The 19950-nt window shown below is 42.1% G+C and overlaps 1 protein-coding gene across 6 annotated transcripts in view; it reads left to right on the forward strand.

Annotated features, from left to right (window-relative positions):
• Positions 1 to 289: 289 nt before the first annotated feature.
• Positions 290 to 19950, forward strand: part of ADD3 (adducin 3) — a 123226-nt gene continuing 103565 nt past the window's right edge. The window contains exons 1-2 of one of the 6 annotated variants that reach the window (XM_042909168.1): positions 2200 to 2522; positions 13123 to 13194. The gene's annotated coding sequence lies outside the window, so the exon portion shown is untranslated. Of the gene's footprint in view, positions 310 to 2198; positions 2523 to 2933; positions 2950 to 13122; positions 13264 to 19950 lie in introns of those variants that run through there. The other 5 variants (XM_042909169.1, XM_042909172.1, XM_042909174.1 and 2 more) reach the window with 5 other exon arrangements.

Raw genomic sequence — 19950 nt, forward strand, 5'->3', positions numbered from 1 at the left:
GTAGAGAGGATAAACAAAACCCATTCCTTTAAGAAAGATTCCGCCTCCTCTTTTATAAGTAAGCGCCTAATGGTATCTGGGGAGTCTCTGCTAAGTCACACACTTTACTACTCAGCATTGGGAGAAGCTGCTGCTGCTGCTGCTGCCGCCGCCGCCGCCGCCGCCGCCGCCGCCACTGCCGCTGCAGCTGCAGCTGCCGGTCTGTGGCTGCAGTGGGTTTCTGTGCAGCACTGCAGAATCCACACCTACAGAACAGAAGACACACACGTCTACTACCCTGGACGCAAGAAAGCCTTGCATCTTCAGCAGGTGAGCCGATCTTTTATCCGTTCTGTCCAGAAACTGTGGGAAAGGGAATGATCCTGGAAAAGATTGCTCATCAGACATGCTTGAAATGGATTATGTTAATTTGTCTTCCTTTGCGGGGGGAGGGGGGGTGTCTAGATTTGTGACTGGCAAATGCTGTATATACTGGAGACTATTGTCTGATAAGTGCTGTTAACATACTTTTTTTTTTTTTTTTGCTATTTATTAAAAGGCTAACCTTGATGCATGCAAAAGCTTTTCATTTTTTGCTTTATAAATGCGAGAAAACATCCAGCCACTCCCAATCTCTCTCTCAAATACTGCAGATATTTTTAAATGCCAAATAAAATGACAGGCTGAGCGTTTTCTAAATATTTTCTCCCCAAAGTTAGGAAGCCTTCCCCATGATCCTTTAGGGGTATTTAAAAATCATAAGGCATGGTTAGATTTTGAGCAGATGGGAGATGGTGGTAGACTGAAATTTCTATAGCCTTAGTCCAGTGGAGAGAGAAAATGAGGATAAATGAATCACAGTTTGTGCCAACACAAGATTCATTTTCCACACTTCATATGTGGGAAGAGGAAACTACATTTTAATTAGCACATTTTTAGGGAAGAGGGAGGGGATGAAGATGAGGGGGATGGCATGAAGTATTTGAGGGGGAAGAGAAGAGTCTGCAGAGGAGGAAGGAAATGAAGTGGACTGTCGCCAGTGCCTTGGAAACCAAGGGAGATAAGGGTGGGGAATGAAGTTTGCTCTGCTTGGTAGGGTGGGGTTGACTCAAGGGACCATGAATAACCGGAATGGCGCTTGGAGGGGTGTGCTTGTGAGTGGATTCGTGCCCGTGGAGGACACGTGTGAGGGAGGGATGTGCCAGTCGTAGGTGGCAGAAAAAGATATGCATTACTGGGAGGTCTGTCTCGAGAATAGCTTAGGGTGAGAAACGTGTCTGGGCGATGGGGTTGGGGGGCTCAGTGTCACCTGTGGATGGATCCACATCCCTGCTACTGCACGTTGCAAAAGTTTACCCAGCCCCGAATTCATTTTCAAGGCTGGCGCTGCCTCCCTCGACTTTTCCCCTCCATGATGTCAGCTCTTATAAGGTCACAAGGCCAGGGGCCAGAGTAGGGGTGAAGACCCTCCACTGGTCCAAGTGGAGCAGGATTGAGAGAACCCCTGCCCTGCCCCTCTGTGGACGTGAGTGGGGGGGGGGGGGGTGGGCAGGAAGCGCCCAATAGGCAAGCATGCTGAGAAAATCTAGGCCCCTCCTATGGGGGGCGTGCGGAGGTCGAACCTCAGCAGTGGCCTCCCTCTCAACACCCAGCAGCCAGAGTAGGCGGCAGAGGTTGACAGAAAGCGGCGGTTCAGCCTTGGGACGGGGAGGGCTCGCTCAGGTTAGGGCGGGCAACATTTCTGAGGTGCCTCTCCTCCTCCTGGTACTCGGGTTTCCGTATCGGGGTCGTTTCCCCCTCCGACCCTCAGGGGACGCCACGGATCGGAACTGCATAAGCCAAAGGAGGACGTTGAAGAGGTGCCAAGCAGCCGCCTAGCGCCAGGCCCTCCGAGAGGCCCGGCCGCCCGGTAGGTCCTGGCGGCGGCGGCTGCACAGATGTGGTGCTAGAGGGCGGGGAGGGGGCCGCAGCGGGCGGAGCCAAGGCTCGAGAGGGGCCGTAGGGGCCGCGAGGGGCGGGGCCCTAAGGAGGCGGGGCCCAGAACATCCTGTGATTCCGAGGGGCGGGGCTAGGACGCTCGGGGGCCCAAGGGGCGGGACCGGGGGCGTTTGGGGGCTGCGGGGGCGAGCCTTTGGGGGGCGGAGCCAGGGGCGCTTGGGGGCCTAAGGGCGGGGCTTAGGGGGCGTGGTCATAGGACGTACCGGGGGCGCTTGGCCAGTCCCGCCAGAGCGCGAGCGGCCCGCCGGTAACGGTCGCCAGGGCGAGTGGCGGGAGGGGAAGGAAGGGGGTTTAAATTATTTTTTTAAAAACTGTGAGCGAGAGCCAAAGGCATCGCGACCCAGGTGTCGCCGCTTCCTGCTGCAGAGTGCTTGGCGCCCAGGTCCCTCCCTTCTCACGCCCCCTCCCCTTCTGCCCTCCCCTCTGGAGCCTCGCGGCGCTTAAGAGGCGGCGGCGGCGGTGGATCGAGCGGCCGCTGCAGTCCCGGCGGCCGCGGAGAAGGAGGAAGGGAAGCACAAAGCCCGCTGCGCGAAGCGAGCTGCGAGGTAATCCTGAGGGGAGAGAAGGCGCCGTCGTTGAGCCCCTCCTCCCGGCGGGGACGGCGGGCGCCCGCGCGGGCTGGGGTGCGGGACCCTTCCAGGGGGTCTCGCGGGGGCTGGAGCGGCGCGGCTTGCGGGGCCGATGGGACTTCCTATTGGATGTTCCTGCGGCCTCAGGTGAATCTCTCTCTGCCCCCGCCCGGGGGCCGAAATGGGAGCCTTGGGCTGGTGCGAGGGGAATAGATTTGTGGGGGAGGGCCTTGGGGCGCCGCGGGGTGGGCCCGATTCTAGGGCGCCCTCTGGTTTCCCTGGAGAGGGTGAGGCGTTCTGAAAATTGTGAGCTAGTTGAAGCGTCAGTGATTTGGGAACCTTAGCCCTGAAGGTGCGCTCCCGGAGGGTGGGAGGTTGCTGCACTTGGAAAAGGTGGAGGGAGGTAAGGGAAGGAATGTTGGTTTGTTTTCCTCATTGAAAAAACTTCTGTTACAAGTTGAAAGTATTCAACTACCTTTCTCCTGTGATCCACGCGTCCCCATCCTCCGGCGCGCACACACACCCCTACAAACGCTCACACGTTAGGTTGTGCTTCCTGCCTGGGGTGACAAGCAGAGTTGGCAGTGGGTCCGCTTTGCTGGTGTTTGGGGCACGTCCAGCCTCTTTGGAAGTATCCTATAGCTGAGGCAAGACCACAGAGACAGGTAGAAGAAACTAGGCCTCCATTAAATTGGCAAGAATGGCCTCAGGTGAACTTTTTTGTTGCAGAGATTTAATTGCAAGTAGGTGCCCGCTTAAAATGGGAGCGTAGTAAAACCACTCATTTTTTGGCACGTGTGCTGTTGCAATCGACCACTGTAGTGGTAAGGAGAAAAATGGAATTTCACTTAGCCAGGTTTTGAGTTGGGATTATATGAGCGAGTTGAGTTTGGTGAGCGAGTTGATAAGATTCTGGGGTTGGAACCAGCTACATAAACGTGTGTCCGTGTTTATGTTAAATTATACAACATGTTAGATTTAGCAGCGTGAAGTGGTTGCTTTTCTGGAATGAAGTGCCTCTGCATCATGCCTGGTGTATCCTAATTTGGACTTCAGAAGACTTCTAAAGAGGGTATTGTTAAAGAGACTAAGAGTGCAGTGTAATCTGTCGTTAAAATAAGATGTTTGTTAAAAATTTGTGTGATTAAGGTATGGTCCCCACACATTTATACGGTTAAGTTTAAACTTTGGGAGCATATGTGTAAAGTTTTTTTGTCTCTAAATCTTGATTGCATTGTAATTGCCTTCTAACTCCTTTTGTTTAAGTTGAGTAGATTAATTTTGGACAGGGAGGGCCAAAAAAAAAAAAAGCCACTACATTTAATGCTTCAACTTTTCAAAGAGTTCACTGTTGTTGTTTTTTTTAAGGTGTTTATTTTTGAGAGAGCTTGAGAGAGAGAGACAAAGAGACAGAGTGTGAGCAGGGGAGGGGCAGAGAGAGAGGGAGATACGGAATCTGAAGCAGGCTCCAGGCTCTGGGCTGTCTGCACAGACCCGGACGTGAGGCTTGAAGTCAAGAACCATGAGATCATGACCTGAGCCAAAGTCAGATGCTTAGCCAGCCCACTGGGCCACCCAGGTTCCCCTGAAGAGTTCACTCTTAAAATCAACCTCAAATACTGGCATGTTGGTAATAGTTTTTAAAGAAAAAGTGGTGTATCAATTTTGAATGTTAAATGTAATTTTTTTTAATGTTTATTTAGTTTTGAAACTTTTAAAAAATGTTTATTTTTGAGAGAGAGAGTGTGGTGGAAGGGCAGAGAGAGAGGGAGACCACAGAATCCAAAGCAGGCTCCAGGCTCTGAACTGTCAGCACAGAGCCTGACATGGGGCTTGAACTCACAAAGGAGGAGATCATGAGCCAAAGTCAGACATTGAACCAACTGAGCTACCCCGACACCCCATAATGTTTGTTTATTTTTGAGAGAGATAGCGCACATGTGCGACAGCACACAAGCAGGGGAGGGGCAGACAGAGAGAGGGAGTTGGAGGACCAGAAGTAGGCTCTGTGCTGACAACAGAGAGCTTGATGTGGGGCCCAAACCCACAAACTGGGATTACGACCTCAGCCGAAGTCAGATGCTTAACCTACTGAGCTACCCAGGTGCCCTGAATGTTAAAGATTATTATTATTTTTTTTTTTTTTTAATTTATTTTTGGGACAGAGAGAGACAGAGCATGAACGGGGGAGGGGCAGAGAGAGAGGGAGACACAGAATCGGAAACAGGCTCCAGGCTCCGAGCCATCAGCCCAGAGCCTGACGCGGGGCTCGAACTCACAGACCGCGAGATCGTGACCTGGCTGAAGTCGGACGCTTAACCGACTGCGCCACCCAGGCGCCCCTTAAAGATTATTTAAGAACTCTTGAGATTGTTGTTTTTTGGGACATTCAGTATGTCCCAATATTTACATGTATGATAACAGGAAATGTTGGTAAACATCTGACATGACAGGTGATCATAAAACACCTGGGAAATATTTATTTTCATGCTAGAAGGATTGTATTTTCAAAGTAGGTTTTACATCCTAAAAATGAGAAAATTATATTGTAACTTTGCTATTTCTGGCCCCTTTTTTTCAATAATGTTGTACTGGGAATAACATGAGCTCCACTCAGTGATGTTTAAAGTGTGGATTTGGTCTTTGTACAACCAGAATGTCTTTGAGACTAAGAGCACATAGCTTCAGCTCCCACACGCAATCCTAAAGTTTAGACTCAAGGTGAGGCCCAACTTGTGCAGTTGTGAGGTTTCCTAAAGTAGGTGTATCACGTCTGTTTTGGTTACACCTGAGCCTATATAGGTTGTTAGCTGTTTAATCTGTTCTGTTGCAAAGCAGGTGGTTAGCAGTACTGGGCAGCATTTATGCGTGTCATCAGGGTGTAAGAAGCATTTGTATTGAGGGAAGAAATCCTATAAAAAGCATAGAAACCCATCTGTGAACAAATTCAGTTTGTAGAGTGTTAAGGAATGATAATCAGAACCTTAACCGAGTGGTATTATGTAAAGTGTTTAGAATATAGTATGGTTCTCAGTGCTTTGTGTTTACCATCGTTAGTATAGAAAATGACTCCTTCCTGGTGGTTCTATTACGCTACCTAGCAAGTGAAGACTCAGCAAATACTTGTAACTACTAATATTTATTTCCTCTACCTCTGCACCAGTCTTATATGTTTTACTTATTCCTCATGACAACCCAGTGACTAAAGAGACATAGAAAGTTTAAGTATTTTGTCCAAGGAGTATAGTTACTAGGTGCTCCAGGCTGGTTCTGAACCCAGAGTGTGACTCTGGAGTGAGCCTTGCTATTAATACTTGCAATGGTAGTTACAAATCATTGAAAGGCCTTCGCGGTGTTCCCAAGACTACAGCTGCGCCTGTGCTTGTTTAGCTACAACTTGCTGTGTTAACACCACCAGGTTTTTAAATATGAAGAGTGGTGATTAATCTGCATTAAATAGAATCACCTTTTGACTTTGGAAGAGGATTCTTTTGATTCATACAATGTATGTTTAGCTAGGATGCTGGGATTTGAGCTAGAGTATGTTATCTTTTTAATTACTAAAGATATTAAAGTGTGTCTCTCTCTCCTCTTTTTTTTTTTTTTTTTTTTTTTTTTTTAAATTTACTAGGTGTTGGGCCCCACCAGGCCCAAGAGGCACTAGTTCCCCTTGGAGAGATTCTGGTTCTAATCAGTATCTAAATCAGTAGGCCTGATCTTCTGACTATCAACAACATACCAACCTAAGATGGATTTTAACTTAAATTTGTTCTACATATCCCCTCAGATGCCTTCTAAAATTAGCTGTAAGATATAACTTGTGGCTTATACTTTGTCACATTCCTCAAGGAATTGTGTGTTGCTGCTTCACCAGTGTAATTGAGAGGTCAGGCACATAAACCATAACCCAAATTAGGAGCTGTTTTAAGTAATGTTTAGAAGTATTAGTGTAGGGGCACCTGTGTGGCTCAGTCAGTTGAGTGTTGCACTCTTGATTTCAGGGTTGTGAGTTCAAGTACCACATTGGGCTCCATGCTGGGCTTGGAACCTACTTTAAAAAAAAAAAAAAAAAAGGAATTACTGTAGAGGACTGAAAAGTCCTTTTTTTGACAGTTTAGTGAAACATAAAGTTAGGAAAAAAATTTTTTTTTAATGTTTATTCATTTTTGAGAGACGGAGAGAGAGCGTGATCAGGGAAGGGGCAGAGAGAGGGAAACACAGAATCTGAAGCAGGCTCCAGGTTCTGAGCTGTCAGCACAGAGCCCGATGGGGGGGGGCTCACACTCACAAACTGTGAGATCATGACCTGAGCCAAAGTTGGACCCTCAACCAACTGAGCCACCCAGTGCCCCAGGAAAAAATGTTTTAAAACAAGCATATGTTGAATTAAGGAAGCTCAAGCTATATTGAAGATACAGGTTACTGTTTCTCATCTAAATAAGCACTACATTTTTTGGCTAGAATTAATGTTCAGGGTTGTTTCCAAATCCTTTGGAAATACTAAATATGTAGAGTTTGAATAGAAAAAAAGTCTTAAATGTCTAATTAGAGCCCTATTCTTTTAAACAGACACCTCATTTAAAATTGGGGAGTTGGGGCGCCTGGGTGGCTCAGTCGGTTAAGCGGCCGACTTCAGCTCAGGTCACGATCTCGCAGTCCGTGAGTTCGAGCCCTGCGTCAGGCTCTGGGCTGATGGCTCAGAGCCTGGAGCCTGCTTCCGATTCTGTGTCTCCCTCTCTCTCTGCCCCTCCCCCGTTCATGCCCTGTCTCTCTCTGTCTCAAAAATAAATAAAAACGTTAAAATAAATAAATAAATAAATAAAATTGAGGAGTTGTAGACTGTCCTATCGAGGTTCAAAATGAGTGCCCTAATACTTTCTTTCATGTCTTCTGTGTTAATGGTTTATCATTTGATCTTGGGGTCCATTCCAGTCCACTTATTTTTTAAGTGTATTTAGAACAGTGAGAGTGAGCTCACGCATGCGTGGGGGAGGGGCAGAGAGAGAGTGTGAGAGAATCTCCAGCAACCTCCACACTGTCAGCTCTGAGCCCTTATGCAGGGCTCAAACCCATGAACTGTGAGATCATGACCTGAACCGAAATCGAGAGTTGGACGTTTCACCAACTGAGCTACCCAGGTGCCCCTCCAGCATATTTATAGATGAGATTATTATGAGGTCTTTCAGGTTCTGCAAGTGACTAAGCTCTCTTGGCCAAAAGCCAAGACAATCTGTAATTTTTACTGTAATGGGTTGTATGTATTGAGAATCCTCCATATCATACAGGTTAGAAGTCTTTCGTTGACTTGAAAGAAAACATGTCGGTTACCCTTGTATATAATAACTAGATGAGTTTAATTATTTTTTTCATCTGGCTGTCACTGGCTATGGACACACATGTGTGTAACCGTCCTACTTGGGGGATATTCTTCCTTTCATGTAAAGTTAAAAAATTATTCACCTGGAATTCATGCAATACATAATCTGAGTGTCAGCAGTATGCATTGGACAATTTTAACTGAAAATTAATTTTGTGTTAATTAAAATTAAGCGGAGGAAAAAAAGGTTTGTGAGCTCTTTGTGACCTCTTTATGTCATGTGTATTTTAATAATCTTTTATATCTGGACAAGTTTCAAAATGCAGTTCAAAATGAATTGCACAGTTGAAAACCTATTTGAATGTTGAGATGGTACTGTTTAACTTACTCTGAAGCCTTAGATGATAGTACAGATAACGAGAATCAGAAGTCTCTTGTTTCCTTAAACTAATTTTTGTTGGATACCTTTGAAAAGCTGCATTAATAATCTCAGGTTTCTAGGACATTACTTACTACACTGAAAGAGCAATTTAATGAGTATCCTAGAAACCTTAAAGAATGAATGTGGCTTTCAGTGTTATCTAGCATAACCCAAAAAGTGGTACCATGATCACCATTTTATAAAATGAATGAAACCCATCTTCGACATTAAAAAGTTTACTGTAGATTTCCTTCTTAGGAAGATAGTATAGTCTGTTTTCTAACTATGCCAAAGCTGAACTGTTGTTATGAAAGATGTCTAGGCTTTGACATATAGTTACATCTGCTAATGAGTTTAGATGTAAATTGAGCTTTTATCTGATGTAAAACCGAACCCCGTTGCCACCATATACTTTATACTTACTTGTTTTTAAAAGTTGGCATTGAGGCACCTGGCTGGCTTGGTCGGTTAAGCGTCCGACTTCGGCTCAGGTCACGATCTCAAGGTCCGTGAGTTCGAGCTCCGCGTCGGGCTCTGTGCTGACCGCTCAGAGCCTGGAGCCTGTTTCAGATTCTGTGTCTCCCTCTCTCTCTGCCCCTCCCCTGTTCATGCTCTGTCTCTCTCTGTCTCAAAAATAAATAAAGGTTAAAAAAAAATTTTTTTTTAAAGTTGGCATTAGTTAAAGCTTAGTTGTAACTCCCAGGTATAAGATGAACTTTGGAACTATTTGTTTCAAATTGTCCGAAACTGTGCCTGAGGATACTGGTGTATAGGCGGTACATTAGCTAGCATTTAAGATTGCTACCTCCTCAGACAAGGCCACAATTTGAACCTGGGATGATGAAACTCCCTTTTAATGCAGTACACACACATGGTTTCCACAGGATAAAAATTTCTTACAACTAGCCAGCCAACGGTAAAAACACTTTTTGGAAGCTTAAGGACAAATGACATAATGTTCTTAAAACCAATGTCTCAAGAAGTGCACTGTATATATTAATAAAACTTCTGGTGGGGGCGCCTGGGTGGCTCAGTCGGTGAAGCGTCCGACTTTGGCCCAGGTCATGATCTCACAGTTCGTGAGTTCAAGCCCTGCGCCAGGCTCTGTGCTGACAGCTTGGAGCCTGGAGCCTGGATCCTGCTTGCGATTCTGTGTCTCCCTCTCCCTCTCTCTCTCTCTGCCCCTCCCCAGCTCATGCTCACACTCTGTCTCTGTCAAAAATAAATAAACTTAAAAAAAAATTAAAAAAAAAAAACTTCTGGTGCTCACAAGGTGCATTAAGGCAAGTAGACATTAAGGCAAGTGATTCATTAAACAAGATGGAACTCTAACTCCAGGTAACATACATGAAATTGTTACTTTGTGCTATTTTTCATACTCCTTTAAATTTATTCTAATATATATATATATTTTTTTTACTCCCTTATCCCCTTACCTCTTTGGAAAAGGGAAGGTATGAATTCAGGAGTCTGTTTAATTAAGCTCCTGGCTGTTGTTGGTTGCCTCCTAGGGGAGCTGGAATTCCAACAATGTAGAAAAAGCAATCAGGTTGGAGAAGTGCTGAGTTTTTCAGTATCTTGGGAGTTGGTGTGTGCCTTTAATTTGTCACCATCAGCAATGTTTCTGTGACGTTCTTCCACAATGGCTCAGCTATCTTGTACAAGGATAGCATTTCCTTCTTCCTTTTACCATACAATATTCTCATGCTGTCATCTTTTGATCTGCTGGAATGACTAAATGCCATAGCAAAAAAAGGGGGGGGGGATTTACTCCATATCCTCATGGAGAAGATAATTAGGCTTACTTGGAGTGTCTGAAGAAATGTATTTTGGGATCACGTCCTTTCCAGGGACTCTTTAAGAACACTCTATTTTTAATCCTTCAGAAAGTAGAGCCAGCAACTGTTAGCTGCATTGTCACTTCTAATCTCATTTGTCTTATTAGTACATGAAAAGATTCTATCAGGGCAGTGTTTCTTACTATCTAAGGAAGTGGTTGGGGAAGGGTGATGGTCACAGCTCAAGTGGAGTTGTGAATGGCCTTAAGTGCATAGGATGAGCAGCACAGATAAGAGTGGAAAGGGGAAAAAGATTGGCAGTGGAGTTGATGTACTGGTCTTGTTGTTTGTCCCACTCCCCCAGCTTTTTTTTTCTCACTTTAACTTTTAAACTGTGTTGTTGTTGTTGTTGCTGTGTTGCTGTTTTGTTTTGTTTTACCTTGCCTTCCTCTGACTTTTATTGCCGGGACTGAGTTTTACCTCTCCTAGAGAAAGGTGGAATTTTCAAGGTGATTCGTATCTGATCCCTTAAAAGTTTGGCTTTCAGCTAGAGTGCGCTAACAGGAATTTCCTTCCATTGCTCTCCCCAACTGTCAGTTTTTTAAGTTTCAAAAAAAGATCTCAAACAGAAGTGTGAGAAACCTTGTCAGGTAATAGTTGGAAACCATTATGTGTTAAAGTAAGATACATATTATTAATGAATCATAAACCCATACTGTTTAAACACCTTTTTGCAAAACTAAATCTACAGTAATTTTGTATTCGGCTATTTCTTTTTAAGTTGGTATTGAAAGTTATTTTTAACCAAAACGTTGAAAGTAATATGAAAGAAATACATCTTTTATTGGTCTTCGTGAATGTTGATTATGATAAAAATCCTAGTTTTCTAAAATATTATTAAATACTCTAATAAAATACTAGAGAGACAATGATTTGGTCACTAGCCACTGAAAGACAGTCACCTCTAGAGTAGAAAGTAATCGGAAAGGAACATTTTATACCTGAATAAGAACAGTATATCTGCTTGATGTAGTGAAGGCTCTGAGAAGCTGGTTACTTGGTAATCACTTGAGTTAGTTGATTTTATATTGTGTTTGATGTTATATAATCTGAATTTCTCTGGGCTCTTTAAAAGTGTCTAGTTGGACCACCAGCTTTTGATGAATGCATTTCTGGCGGGATTGTGACTATCGTTAAGTGCTTTGAAGAGAGAAACCCTGTTTTGTATCACACCTGACTGTCACAAAACATGCTTCTTGGAGCTTGTTTAATTTGGGCTCAAAGGGAAGAGTGCCATCTACTGAATGGCCAGCATCACGTTGAGCAGCCCCAAGTTTTTCTTACAGAACTCTCCAGGCTACTGAAGAAACCAGACTGAGCTTCATTGAAGAATTCGACAGGATCTTAGTACTAAGTGGAATTGCTGCTTCCCTAATTTTAATTATACTTTCCAGCAGGAGGCCTAAACCCATGATGAAGAACTAATTCACCATTTGTTGGATTGCGTGGGAACGGAGAAAGTTCAAAAAGTTGTTGAGACTTTATATTAAAAAATAGTCTAGCAATGATGAAATCATTATTAAATCAAAAGTGGTAAAGAAAATTATTTTAATGAGGCATATTTCATTAGTAGTTCTGCTTATTGATGGCTTCTGCAGACAACAATGATATTGTTTAAAATTTGGGCCTAAAATCAGAGAAATCACTTGTTTATCTGGAGGTAAGGGTTCTAAGAGTATTTGAATATTTCAATTATTTTTTTCTCTTGCCCTTTTGTCTTCGTTTCTTTTTACTTTGTCTCCATTTCTAAGGCACTATTCCTGCTTGAGTGATTTCACTGTTTCAGAGTGGATTTTGTTGTTTTCCTTTACTCAAGGAGCCTCCTGGATTGTTCTGTCCAGTTTGTCCTAACTTCCAGAGACTGTCAGTGATAGTAGTCATGGGTAGAGCTAGAGGTCACAAAACCAGTTATAGGATTATGATACCTGGAATAGGCCTGTCAAAGCCAGACAAGAAGGAACTTTGACAATATGAATTGAAAGGAAGCTTTGAAATTAAAATATCTTTGCTGGTATATATCCTATGTAATTAATCAGTAACCATTTTTCTCAGCCCTTAAAACCTGCCAAGGATTATATTAAGCACTTTACATAAATTATCTGGAATTTAGTTAAGTAACTTGCCCAAGTTCATACCATTGATAAGTGGCAGAGTCCAGGGCTGACTGCTTTAAACAGGATGCTATACTGCTCATTTATTTAAGTTTGTTCTTGTTGGTGACTACACAAAGACTTGAACCAAGATCAGAATAGTATTTATGCCTCTGCTGGAAAATATTGGTAGTTTTTTGTTTGTTTTTTAAAAGGGTGATGAAATGGGTAAATAGGATTGAAATTTCAGAAAGATCAGGAAGTATGTAAAATAGACCTTCAAATATTTGCTATTTGGTTTATCTAAAATATTCATTTCTTTATTCCTTTCTCTATATTATTAACTTAAAACCACAAGAAAAATTTGAAACAGTGAATTGTTTCATGTTGCTTAAAATATGCTACTTCATGGGAGGAGGGGTTGGCTACAGAAGGGTTTTATGCTGGGATTTGGGGGGGGGGTGCTGTAGGGGAGGGGAGGGGTGTGTTAATTGTCTTTCTGTATTTTGCTTCTAAATATTTTTAGGTAGTAGTACTGTAGTAATACCCCATGTCCACAGCACAATAAAACTCAACCATGTGCCAATCAAGATCTTGGGGGAACAAATTGTTCCCATACCAAGTGTGCTCTGAGTACCGTACCTCTAATATATGTACCAATAGTTTTGAATGCATTATTTTCTCAATTAAGAGAAATACCTACTCTTTGAATGTGGTTTTGGCTTTTAAAACCTATTTTGACCTTAAAATATCTTGATTACTTTAACGGGTTGGGAATCATTGTTTTAGTATAACCAAAAGCTTCTAAAATTGTAGTTCAGTGATGGTTGTGCTGTGTATTCTAAACCCAGTCACTCCTTTAAGACGACCTTCCCTTTCGTATGTAAGAGAATTATGCTTTGCCTTTCAGAAAACCCCACGGGAACATCAATTCCATAACTCCTTGGATTCTGACTCTGCATTCCAGTCAAATGTAGGAAAGGTCAGCAACAACTAAGATGACAGCACAAAAGATGTTACTTGCCCGTGTGTGATAAATACTGAATGACAGGTACAGATAACAAAGGCTATAGGTCATCTGGTCAAGAAAGGAGCCCCATAGATGGAGTGGTCAGAAAAAATCTCCAGCAAAGAGAACAAGGGTGGGCCTTGAAAGACAGGATAGGACTTCATTAGGTGCAGGGTATGGAAAGAATTTTTGGCAAAAAATTACTGTCCATGAAAATATTTTTTTTTCTCTAGTATGATGGGAGATCGTTTATAATAGTGGTTCGCAATGTCTTCCCACTGTAAAGCACATAAAGGCTACAGTATACTCTTATCAGAAATAGTGCCAAGGACACTCCTCCCTAGGAGGTATATTAGAGTATTGCAGGGATGAGAGGGAGAGAGTGGTGGTGAAAGTTAACCTGACGTGAAACCTGGTTCTCGTGAACCTGATGTGAAAATGACTGGTTCATAGAAACCTCCTAATACTGCTATTTTGAAGCAATGCTTAGGGAAATTGGTACTTGGAAGAAGACTTCTCATCATTTCAGGGTGCCTGGGTGGCTCAGTCAGTTAAGTGTCCGACTTCGTTTTAGGTGATGATCTCATGGTTTGTGAGTTTGAGCCCCTCATCAGGCTCTATGCTATCAGCACAGAGAAGGGGCCCAGAGGCTGCTTTAGATCCTCTGTCCCCTTCTCTCTGCCTTTCCCTGCACACATGCACACTCTTTCTCTCTCTCAAAAATAAATAAACATAAAAATTTTTTTTAAAATTCTCATCATTTTAAAATTCTTTTTTCTTTTTTAATGTTTGTTTATTTTCAAGAGAGAGTGAGACAGAGAGCAAGCAGGGGAGGGAGAGAGAGAGGGACACACAGAATCTGAGCTATCAGGAGCTATCAGCACAGAGCCCGATGTGGGGCTCAAACCCATGAACGCTGAGACCATGACCTGAGCTGAAGTCGGATGCTTAACCGACTGAGCCACCCAGGTGCCCCAAATTCTCACCATTTCTAACACTGAATAAGAAAAGCCTCTTTTGGGGAAGAGATGTGCCTTTTTTAAAAAAATCCGAATTTGTCCATTATGTACTTTGCCAAATACTAGAGTGTAATTCTATTGATGGCTCTGTTGTATCTTTTAAATCTAATCTATGGATAGAGTTGTTCATATTATGAAATATAATTTCTACTTAGTTTTTGTTAAGAAAGTCTGGTTTTGGATTTTAGAGGATTTGTTCCAAGTGTTTGAATTCTCTTAAATTTTGTAATGCTTGTCACTTATTTTTTGAAAATTACTTAGTGTAAGTATTCAGGATATTTTGAGCAAGTCACTTTGTTTCTTTTTCACTTTAGTTTTCTTAATTATAAAATATGTGAGGGGTTGGGATAGATCATCTTAAGATCCATTCCAGTTTGAAGATTCTGTGAGTTTATTTCCAAGGAAGGTAAAGTCACCAATTAGTGGTTTTACTTGGAAGGTGGCCAAGAAACCTATGATTGAACTGTGTGAAAGTCCTGGGCATAGGTCTAATGGAAGGCCAAAACCATGAAAGTCCTTGGCTCTGTGTATATGTGGCAGTTGAGAAAAGGACATTATCATTCCAGGTCCCCCAAAGTTTATTTTAGTTCCACAGAAACTAAAGGCCTTTGGCAATGGACAACGGATACAACCTTGTCAAAAACAATGAAGTGAACAAGGATAGCATTTTTTCCTAAAGCAAACTGTTGAAACATAATGGCATATTTTTCTAAAAATGGTGTTTTTCTATTCCCATTCCATCTTTACTATGTTTGGAATATTGGTTCCTTATAAATATTTCTGACTTCTGTTTTTAGTTCTTCTTTTCTGAGCAGTTTTATGTTTCCTTTTATTCATTTATTCATCTAGCAAATATTTATTGAGCACTTAATACATGCCAGGCCTTGCTCTAAGTTCTTGGGAATTCAATAAGTAGAACAGAAGAGCTCTCCTGTCCTAATGGAGTTTATATTCTTGAAGGTAAATAGAAACAAGTAACTTGTGTGCTGTATTGGTTTAAATGTTATGGAGAGATACAGAACTGGGAATGAAAATAAAGGGATTGTTTGGGTGTATGGCAAATTTAAATAATGGCTAGGTGAAGCACTCATTGAGAAGGTGACATGTGAGCAAAGACTTGAAAAAGGTAAGGAGCATGTATGTGATATAAAGGGGACGATTGTGTCAGGCAGAGGGAAAACGCCCTGAGGCCCAAGAGCATCTAGCATAGATGAAACAGAATGAGGGATGGGTTTGAGAAGCTGTTGGATGACTTTGAAGAGGTGGGACATGATCTGACATAGATTTTCCAAGGATTATTTTGGCTGTGTTTTGACACCAGACCATAGTGGTGCAATAATCTTGGTGAGAAATGATGTGCCTGGTAAAGGTGGTGAGATATGATTGGATTTTGGATATTTTTGGCTGATATAGCCAACAGGATTTGCCCACTGGGATGTGGGGTATATGTGAGTCAAACTTGAGACCAAGGTTTGGTGCCTAGGCAAAAGTTTGCAGGAGGAACAAATTTGGGAGGCAAAGGGAATAGGAGTCCAGTTTGAGACATAAGTTTGAAATGTCTATTCAACATCCACTTAGAGATACTGAGTAGGAAGTTGCTATGAGTGAAAATATAGTTATTGGCTTGTTATATAAACTTGATGGTTGTCATTATTTTCCTCTTTCACTTTTAAATATTTCCATATTTAATCTCTTTGATGACTAGAATAAACCTTGTTGCAGTAAGGGTTTGATGTCTTGCTTTACATCTTTATGTTTTAAAGGGATTTAATATGTTGTGTAAAACCTTGAATTTATTTTAACTTCTAAAGACACTTGGTCCCAAAGGAAATCTTTTTCTCTAGGGATAGAACAGTTTGTGCTTTTTTTTTTTAAGTTTATTTATTTCTTTTGAGATAGAGAGTGTGACTGGGGGAGGGGCAGAATGAGGAAGAGAGAGAGAATCCCAAGCAGGCTCCTCATTGTCAGCATAGAGCCAGATGTGGGGCTTGAACTCATGAACCATGAGATCATGACCTGAGCTGAAATCAAGAATGCTGACTACGGGTGCTTAACCAACTGAGCCATCCAGGTGCCCCTAGAACAATTGGTTTTAATCAAAATGTGAAACTGTTGTTACTGTCCTTTGAAATGTGTGTGTGAATGTAAAATAGAACAGTTTGGCTATTCCTCAAAAAGTTACTATTTTTAACCATTAAACTGTATTAACATATAGGGGCGGGCGCCTGGGTGGCTCAGTCGGTTAAGCGTCCGACTTCAGCTCAGGTCACGATCTCACGGTCCGTGAGTTCGAGCCCCGCGTCGGGCTCTGGGCTGATGGCTCAGGGCCTGGAGCCTGCTTCCAGTTCTGTGTCTCCCTCTCTCTCTGCCCCTACCCCATTCATGCTCTGTCTCTCTCTGTCTCAAAAATAAACGTTAAAAAAAAAAATTAAAAATAGTAACATATAGTTACCATTATGACACAGCAGTCCTACTCCTAGGTATATACTCAAGGGAAGTGAAAACGTGTTCGCACAAAAGACCTGTAGACTATTGTTCGTAGCAGCAGCATTTGTAATAACCTAAAAGTGGAAACAGCTAAATGTCTATCAGCTGATTAATGGATAAATGTATATCCATGCAATGGAATTTTATTCAATCATAGAAAGGAATGAAGTACTGATATATTCTACAACTTGGATGAACCCTGAAAACATTATGCGAAATGAAAGCAGCCAGACATGAAAGGCTAAACATATCGTCTGGTTCCGTTCATGTGAGATGCACAGAGTAGGCATATCCAGCAAGCAGATTAGTGGTTGCCAGGGGCTGGGGGTGGGGGAAATAGGGAGTGACCTGCTTAATGGGTACTGGGTTTCCCTGTGGGATGATGAAAAAGTTCTAGAAGTAGACAGAGTTGATGGTTGCACGGCATCGTGAATGTACTAAAAGCCACAGAATTGTGCAGTTAAAAGACTGAATTTTATGGTATGTGAATTATATCCCAATTTTTTAAAAAGTTACAAGGAAAAAAAAAGCATGTGCACATGTGTACACAAAAACAACTAAAACAACGTATGTGGACCTTATTTCTAAAGTGGAACTGCTTTCCCAGTCCAAAGTTGATGAAGCGTAACTACCACACTAAACCCGGTTTAGCTTGCTTCGCCTAGAGAGTCAGAGTTAAGGTATTTAGATCTTTCAGGTAGACATCAGGAGGGAGTCTGAGATCCTCTCCTTGGCAAGTCATAGATGAGTCTAATTTTTTTTTTTTTTTAATATCCAATTTCATGGAGATGGCCTACATATGCAAAAGAAAGCTCTAAGGTTATCATTTCTGTGAGTTTCAGATAATAGAAACCAGTATATAAATAAGTTCATTAGGTCTTAATTAAGATGGCTTCTTTCTCTGTACCTATAATTTAAAAATATCGAGAACTCAAGTCCCAGTAATTTTCTTTTAGCCAACCCAAGATGATATTTACTTACTTTTTTTTTTTTTAGTGTTTATTTATTGAGAGCACAAGTTGGGGAGAGGCAGAGAGAGAGAAAGAGACAGAGAGGGAGACTGAGAATCGTGAGGCAAGCTCCAGGCTCTGAGCTGTCAGCCCAGAGCCCGATGTGGGGCTTAAACTCAGATACTGTGGGATCATAACCTGAGCTGAAGTCAGGTGCTTAACTGACCAAGCCACCAGGTGCCCCGATGATACTTACCTTCTTAAAAACATTATTACCATCAAAGAATTGCCTGCTAAGGAAATACATGAAAGGATTATCTTTAACTTTCATATACCACTTACTACCCTAATGTTATTTTTTTTGTTAAGATACATTCACATACCATAAAATTTGCCCCCTAATTTTATTATGAAATATATATATATATATATATATATATATATATACATATACACATTCTAATGTAGGAATTCTAATAAAGGAATACATAAATATATATACATATATATTTATATACATATATAAATATATATGTATGAATACTAATATATAATATATATACATATGTATATATATATTTATGTATTTATTAGAATGAAAGCTTCTAGAGAAAGAGGTCCCTATTACTTGGATGGTTTGAGATGTTTTCAGCATTTTTTTTTTTAACGTTTATTTATTTTGAGAGAGAAGGAAACAAAGCACATGAGTGGAGGAGGGACAGAGAGAGAGGGAGAGAGAAAATCCCAAGCAGGCTGCACTGTCAGCACAGAGCCAGATGCGGGGCTCAAACTCACATAACTGTGAGAACCTGACCTGAGCTGAAGTCAAGAGCCAGATGCTTAACTGGCTGGAGCTACCCAGGCACCCCAGTTTTCAGCATTTTAAGGGCAACACATGAACTGGACAAGAAGTGTGGTGGAGAAGATGGGCACCTATGTAAGAAACTCCAACGCTAGCCTGAGAGCAGTGTTAAGGCAGCAATGTAAAGGAAGTCCAGGTGGGCAAAGGGAAGGGAAATGTTTATCCCACTGAAACAATTCATGAAGGAGGTTGACATTTTTTTTTTTAATATTTATTCATCTTTGAGAGACAGAGACAGAGCATGAGTGGGGGAGGGGCAGAGAGAGAAGGAGACACAGAATCTGAAGCAGGTTCCAGGCTCCGAGCTGTCAGCACAGAGCCCGATGTGGGGCTCGAACTCACTGACTGTGAGATCATGACCTGAGCCGAAGTCGGACGCTTAACCGACTGAGCCACACAGGTGCCCCGAAGGAGGTTGACATTTGAGTTGAATTTTATAGGATCTTCCAAATGTTGGAGGAGGGTGAATTATAGAAGTCGATGGAAAGCATGTAGGTCTGTAGGATAAATGTGATGGGCGAGGAAACAGGAGAGGTAAGGTTGAGAGCATTAGATCATGAAGGCCTTGGGTACTGTTTTAAGAAATTTAGATTTTATTCCAGGGCACTTATTTTAGCTGATGAGAGGCATAATCAGATGTGTCCGAGATTGGTGTGTGAAGAATGTTGTCATGGAGAAAGTGTTGGCAGAGAGACAAGTTAGGCATTTTGAGATGAGCAAATGAAGTCAGGCAGTGGCTTTGAGATTAGAAAGGGAGGAATGGGACATTTTGGAGGCAAAAAATCTGTACACCTTGCTAAATAATGTAGAGGTGGAAGGAACATTCCATCACCATGGGTAGAAATTTAAATGTTGCATTTTACTCCGTTTCCAATTCTGATTTATGACAGAGGGAGATGGACTTGCACTACTAGAAATGAGGAAGATTTGTAAATGTATCTTTTTCTTACCATACATAAAAGACTTTAGAAACGTGACTACTTTTTAAAAAAAATTTTTTTTAACGTTTATTTATTATTGAGAGACAGACAGAGCCTGAGCAGGGGAGGAACAGGGAGAGGGGGAGACACAGAATGCAAAGCAGTCTCCAGGCTCTGAGCTGTCAGCACAGAGCCTGACTCGGGGCTCGAACTCACAAACCCTGAGATCATGACCTGAGCCGAAGTCTGATGCTTAACCTGCTGAGCCACCCAGGCGCCCCAAAACCTGACTACTTTTTAATTTTCCTTAATTTTTACTGCTTGTCAGTTATTACCCAATTGTTCAGTCTTTGGATTTGTTTTCATTTGTGCCTTTGGAAATGGTTGAGTAGTCCTCATTTTGATTTAATACTCTCTTTGTTTCCAAATGAAACTTTCTCCCTATGCTGTGCTTTGTATTTTAAACTTTTGCATAGTGGAATAATAAAAAA

This window comes from Panthera leo, chromosome D2 (assembly GCF_018350215.1).
Source record: "Panthera leo isolate Ple1 chromosome D2, P.leo_Ple1_pat1.1, whole genome shotgun sequence".
NCBI lineage: Eukaryota > Metazoa > Chordata > Mammalia > Carnivora > Felidae > Panthera > Panthera leo.